Raw genomic sequence first — 7,131 nt, forward strand, 5'->3', positions numbered from 1 at the left:
CAGAATCCGATTACATGGGTGTTCACACCAATGCTATCCGATTCATGTCCGAACTGACAGTTCGCACTGCGATATGCGAACTGGTCTGGGAGTGTACTTTGTACTGACACCCCCAGCGATTCGCATATGGCAGTGTGAACTGCCTGTGATTTGAATGCGATGCGGGAACCCGCAGTGGATTAGCAGGGTTCCCGCATCACATATGTGTGAACCGGCACTCAGGGAATTAAAACAAGGGTCACTGTAGATTCTTACCATCTTTTGTTCTGTAGGCTAAAGATAATAGCAGGGCACTTGCCAAAACAAAGTACTAAGTGGGAGGCCGTACTTACCGTAATGACAAGATCGTTTCTAGTTTTGTAATAAGAACTCCCCCAGCACCCCAGCAATGCACAGTGGGGTTGATGATTTACTAAAGGCAAATACACTGTGCACTTTGCAAAGTGCAGTTGCACTCTGCAAGTGCAGTGGCTCCAGAACTTAGTAAATGAGAAAAGGTCTGCTGACTTCCATCATCCAATCATGTGAAAGCAAAAATGATGTTCTTGCACGCGATTGGATACTTTTTGCAAAGTGAAAACTTTACCTCATTTACTAAGCTCTGGAGCAACTGCACTTGCAAAGTGCAGTCTATTTGCCTTTAGTAAATCAACCCCAGTGTCTTTGTCAAGAGGTTATATCATAATGCTTCAAATTTTAATTCTGAATTGTTTCATCATGTTACTTTATGTTCTGTGTACATCAGTGGCGGCTGGTGCTCCATGGGTCGGGGGGGGGGGGGACACAAATGGACCACGCCATACCCCCCCCTGGAACACACCAGCCTGCAAACCATAACCCCCCCCGGTCGTTGGCTCACTTACCCTGAACATGTAGAGGGCAGACAGGCAGCGGTGGCTCCTCAGTCTCCTGCGTCTCCTCCCTCCTCCTCTTCCTCGGCCAATGGCATGGCTTCTCCTTTCGGCCAATCGGGAACCCACTTCCTGATTGGCCAGGAGAAGGATCCGTTTGACAGTAGTGAATATTCATTCGCTATTGTCACACAGCTGGGTGGGCTAGGGTGCAGTGCTCTGCGCCCTGAGCCCACCCTTTTTTGAAGCCTATTAGAGCCTCTGGCGGGCTCCAGGGGCAGCTGCTTTGGGCCCCACAACAATGACTGGGCCCGGGGCAGCTGACCCTTTTGCCCTGTGTTAAAGACAGCCCTGAGGGGGGGTGGCGCCCCTGCGCCCCCAATGGATGGGCCGCCACTGGTGTACATTTATTCTTCATAAATAGCTTGGAATTATTACAGAGCACACCATTCGGAATCCATTTCCTTTATGCCTGTATCCACAATTTATGCTGCTCTCCCAAAATGTCCAATGTTGTCACACATTCAGATGCACTAACAGCAGAGAGGGTAAGTGATGAGGAAAGTGAAAGAGCACATTCCCGGCAACCCTTAAGGCTCCCTGCTTACCAATGGATAGTGCAGAGTTTAGCTGTGCTGGACTGATCAGTTGCTTGATCACTGTTCCAGAAGCAGATCTGATAGAATTTGATCAGTGTTGGGCAGACTGCATAGCTAAAGTCTACACCATGCAATATCCAGCAACCTCCCTGCAACATGCACATCTAAAGGGTACCCTAGGATGTGTTCTTGAACTTTTGCAATAGCAGGAATTTGGTGTATCACAACCCCCCCCTGCTATCTGTTCTTAAGGAGCCAAGTGACAGCAGCGGATCTGCACTTTCATATCCCTGTGAGCGGGACGCCATAACAGCATTGTCTGTCACCCTACCTCCATCAGCTAATTAGCTGGAGGCACTGTTTGGTATTCTGACAGCCAGCACTAGTGGCTCTCCGAATACAGTAGCCCAGCAGGGTAAATACAGTATGTACATCCACAACGTTTATCAAGAAAATAGGGAGATCTATTTAGCTGTATGTGGCCACATCCCAAATCGATGGCACGACCAGCAACAACGTGGGGACGCTCTGCGATTATCACACCTTGAACCCACTCTTTCCAATAGATATCACCATAATATATGGATGTATATATATATACTGTTATGTGTGTTGGCTAATATGACACAAAAACTATTTTCATCTTTCTAGACCATATCAACATTACATGCAGATATTTCCCGGATGAAAGAGTCTCAGAATTCTAAAAAACACGCATTGAATTTTGCCCTTTGCAAACCTCTGCATGTTCATTGTAACCGCATCATTATGCGATTCCGCCATGAATAACAATGCACCTAACTTTTATATGTATTGAGGACAAAGGCGGTAAACTGCTGAAAGAAACCCACATCCCTAATATACTGAAAAAATAGGTATGACCCCCCTATGGGTAGGGACTTTTTAGGGCATTGAATGGAAACATTTGTAGAAAATATATAGAAAATATTTTTTTTTAAATGGATATAATAGTAACGACATATAGAAGAGATAAAAATATCATGCGGAATTACATAAGACAATTACGGTTGTTACATTGATAACCCAGAATCTGTAGAGTAACAGACAAATAGCACCCAACGCGTTTCGAGATATTTGAAGATTTTCTCTTTGTCAGGGGTGAAGGGTTTGGGTACAACAGTATCCACAAAAAAATGTACAACCAACAACCGTAACCACATGTGATTTAAAGGCATACACAGGACTAATTCAAATAATATACCACAAAACTATCAGCGCAAACCAAATATAAAATGTGAACTTCAACACAAATTCACTGTGCGTAAAAAAGTGCATGAAAGTGAAACATCAAATGTGTAAAATAAATTATCCGGCAGCATACACCAATCGTGTTCACGAATCACAATCACCAAATAATCATACAAAAACGTGATGCGCCAGACATACACAATTCATAAGAGTGATAAATTGATAAATGATATAATTATAAACTCGTCAAGTTCATAAAGCACACATAAGTGTTCGTGCTAAAATCCAATGATAATCGAAGTGTCCCAGTGTTCAACTAAAGGTGTAATCCAGTGATGATTAATAACATATATTGTGAACACCAATACGTGAATCCCTCCACCAGATAGATTAGCCTCTCACCTTCCTGCCAGACCCAAATGGGCCAGCAATCGCATATATCAAGGATATAGGACTTCAGGAAACGGCCTCCCTGTTATTCACCTCCGGGGATTCCGAGACATATATGGGGATAGAAATATGGCAAAATCTAGTGCTCTCTGTTTGGTAATTATAATCAGCTTTATTAAGAGAAAAATAATTCCACTCACATTCCTGACTTCCTACCGAGGAAGTCAGAGGAGCATCACGCTCGACGTAACACGTATAGGGGGGGCGGAGCGTGCGTGGCCGACGCAGACCTTCTCTTCGGTGCACTTTCTACAAACCTGTCAGCATAGCAGGCACGGCTGAGTGCCCTGCAAATGTGAGTGGAATTATTTTTCTCTTAATAAAGCTGATTATAATTACCAAACAGAGAGCACTAGATTTTGCCATATTTCTATCCCCATATATGTATCGGAATCCCCGGAGGTGAATAACAGGGAGGCCCTTTCCTGAAGTCCTATATCCTTGATATATGCGATTGCTGGCCCATTTGGGTCTGGCAGGAAGGTGAGAGGCTAATCTATCTGGTGGAGGGATTCACGTATTGGTGTTCACAATATATGTTATTAATCATCACTGGATTACAACTTTAGTTGAACACTGGGACACTTCGATTATCATTGGATTTTAGCACGAACACTTATGTGTGCTTTATGAACTTGACGAGTTTATAATTATATAATTTATCAATTTATCACTCTTATGAATTGTGTATGTCTGGCGCATCACGTTTTTGTATGATACACAGGACTAATTGTACTTCAGATGCTCGGACAGCAAGAGCCACACAGGAAGGGACCAGGCCAACATGGAAGGGACCACTCCACCAAAAGGGTCAGGATAGAACCTGTGTATTATGAGGACCTAGGGTAAACAGCTCATAGTGGAGTCTCCCTATCAGTGGTGGCTGGTGCTTTCTTATTCGGGGAGGGGGGGGGGGCGGAAGACCAATTTGGGGTAATTCGGGGGGGGGGGGGTAATTCAGCCGGCAGGCCTGCCTCCTTACCTCCTCCTATCCGAGCCGAGGAGTGCTGGATGGCTGAGCCACGTGCCGTGTGTCTCCTCCCTCTTCCTGGTCAGTGGCCAGTAAGATCGCTTCTCCTTTTGGCCAATTTGGAAAGTGGTCTCACAACCCTCTTAGTGATTGGCTGGGAGGAGAATCAGTGTGACAATAGCGAAGATTTATTCGCTATTGCCATACCACTGGGTGGGCTCAGGGCGCAGTGCTCTGCACCCCGAGCCCACCCTTTTTTTTAGCCTATTAGAGCCTCTGGCTCTAATCACATGCTTTAAAAAAAAATCCCCTATTGGAATCCATGCGTCCGGCGCCCTGCATGTAGATTAGGGGGCTGGACGCATGGAGAGGGGGGGTGGCGCCCCTGCGCCCCTAATAGACGGGCCGCCACTGCTCCCTATACAACTGGGCTATGCATAGGTGGAACATATTGGACTAGGTGGGACTTTAGATGAGACCCAAGCTGGTGTTGCCCGGCATCTCCATCCCTATAACAAAACACAAAATGAGGTTGAAGGATTGTAAGAGGTGCATGAAAGTCAGCCAGCCCCCAGTTTGATGTACTCACCTTCCAGTCTGTCACCAACCAAATAAGACCTGTCTCTTGGTACAAAGAACAGGGGTTTAGTTGACACACATTTGCAAACGCATGTGAAAGCTGCAGAGCCACGTCACGTGACGTGGCTCTGCAGCTTTCACATGCGTTTGCAAATGTGTGTCAACTAAACCCCTGTTCTTTGTACCAAGAGACAGGTCTTATTTGGTTGGTGACAGACTGGAAGGTGAGTACATCAAACTGGGGGCTGGCTGACTTTCATGCACCTCTTACAATCCTTCAACCTCATTTTATGCATAGGTGGAAGGGAACAGGAAACACCAGCCCCAAACAGAACAATGGATCCGGGCTCCTGGTAGTTAATGCTACTTTGTAACAGGGGAACAGAGTGACAAAAGCTGCTGCAGCACTGCTTGAGTGTATGTATTGATTTATAATTTGATTTTATATACTGTATAAAATTATCTTTGTTCTATGAATAAAATTATAACTTTTTAACAGAATTACATGTTCACACTAATGTCCTATTTCTTTGAACTAGGGAACCCCAACTTTTCTATCCACACTGTTTATGTGCATGGGGGATCCTGCTAGATTTAATTTGCTCAGACCGTAGCCTAAATGAAAGAAATCTGTTAGCGATTGGCCAGCTTTACACTAAGAGCTTTAGGGCTCATTCACTAGCAGTGTGAACTTGCATTTTTCCGCCCTTTATAATTTACCATTAGGGCACATAGAAAACAGCTGTGTTGCACCTTCCTAGCGTAGGATGCTAGGCAAACTTAATTTTTGGCTCATTTTGTAGTCAAGGGAGCAGTGATTGTTTGCTCTGGTCTGTTCAGGTCTTCACAGGAGTTTGACTGCTTCCTCCTGCTTCTGGAAGAGGTTTCCAGAATATAGGGCTGGGAGCGTAAAATGGTCAGCCTTTTCATGCCTTAGCCAATCCCTGGAGGGGAGTGTCCAGAAGGTGGCTGAGGAGGTGATAAATAGAATGGAGCCCTGGAGAGATTGTTCTTTCTTCAGGGACAATTCCAAAGCCTCTGGGGCTACTGCACCTCTGAGGCAGCCTGTGGACTGTGTAGCTGTTCTTTGAGGTCGCAGATGTAAGAACATGAAGCAATCTTTTTGAGAAGCTTGCTGTGGGACTGGTCTGGAGAAGGATTGTCCCTCTCACTGGGAAGTATCTGGAGGAAGCTGGAAGGTGTGTATCAAAAAGAGATCCACTAGACTGAGCTATTGGAGACGGTGTGCAAAGACTGGTGCTTGTGGGGAGAGGCAGCTCCTGTACTATTTTGGAAGTGCCAGCTATTACCAGAGGTCCTTGGGGGGGGGATGGGGGTGACACTACAATTGTTTTCTATGTGCCCAGTTTACACAGTAACGCTGGTGTGGAGAGCTGTGGTTAATGGCAGCATGTCTGCATTTTTCCCTGGCGCATCAGATGGCAACGTATGTCACTGCACAGCAGCGCAATGCACCATGCTGCTGTGCAATGACATGAATGAAGTGTCACTACATGATGCTATACAGTTAAGAAAAAAAAAACATGTAAGCAGTGTGATGGGTGAACCTGGCATTGCGTTGATCCCTGCTGGAGCTGACATTGTCGCTTGCCCATATGGTAATAAGCTATGTTTTACCATGCAGGCTAGTGTGATCCTAGCCTAAGATTACATCACCTCATCTCAGTCAGCACCCTGATATAGGGCACTTTAGTGCCCCTGAAATGTGTTGGCTTGTGGCCTTTTATGATTAAATTAATACTTTTAACCACTTGCCGACAGCCGCACGACTATTTACTGCGGCAGTCAGCCCCGTACAGGCAAAGCGACGTAGGGCTACGTCGATCGCCTGAGAGCCTCTAGGGGGCAAGCGCGTGCCGCCGGAGGCGTGCTCCCGCTTGTTCCCTAACATGTCCGCGCGAGTGACCGGCGGTTCCGATGTCCGCCGGTCTCCCGCGATCTCCTGGTGCAGAGGGAGAAATGCAGGCGGCTGATGTAAACAAAGCCGCCTGTCATTCTCCCTGGTGTAACTGCAGAGATCATACGATCCTGCTATGTAGGATTGTATGTCTCTGTGGTTACATCACTAGCCACACCCCTTTACAGTTAGAAGCACTCCCCTAGGGACACACTTAACCCCTTGATCACTAATAAAGTTAACCCCTTCCTTGCCAGTGTCATTTTTACAGTAACAGTGCATGTGTATAGCACTGATTACTGCAGTAATGTCACTGGTAACCCCAAAAATGTAAAAAATGTCAGTCAAGGGTCCGATCTGTCCGCCGCAATGTCGCAGTCCCGCAAAAAAAAATTGCAGATCGCCGCCATTACTCGTTAAAAAAAAACACCAAAGATGACAGAAATCTTTCCCTTAGTTAGTAAATGCAATAACTTTTGCGCAAACCAATCAAAATAAGCTTATTGCGATTTTTTTTTTTTACCAAACATATGTAGCAGAAAACAAATTGGCCTA

The sequence above is a fragment of the Pelophylax lessonae genome (genome assembly GCF_965119305.1).
Source record: "Pelophylax lessonae genome assembly, chromosome: 13".
Classification (NCBI taxonomy): Eukaryota; Metazoa; Chordata; class Amphibia; order Anura; family Ranidae; genus Pelophylax; species Pelophylax lessonae.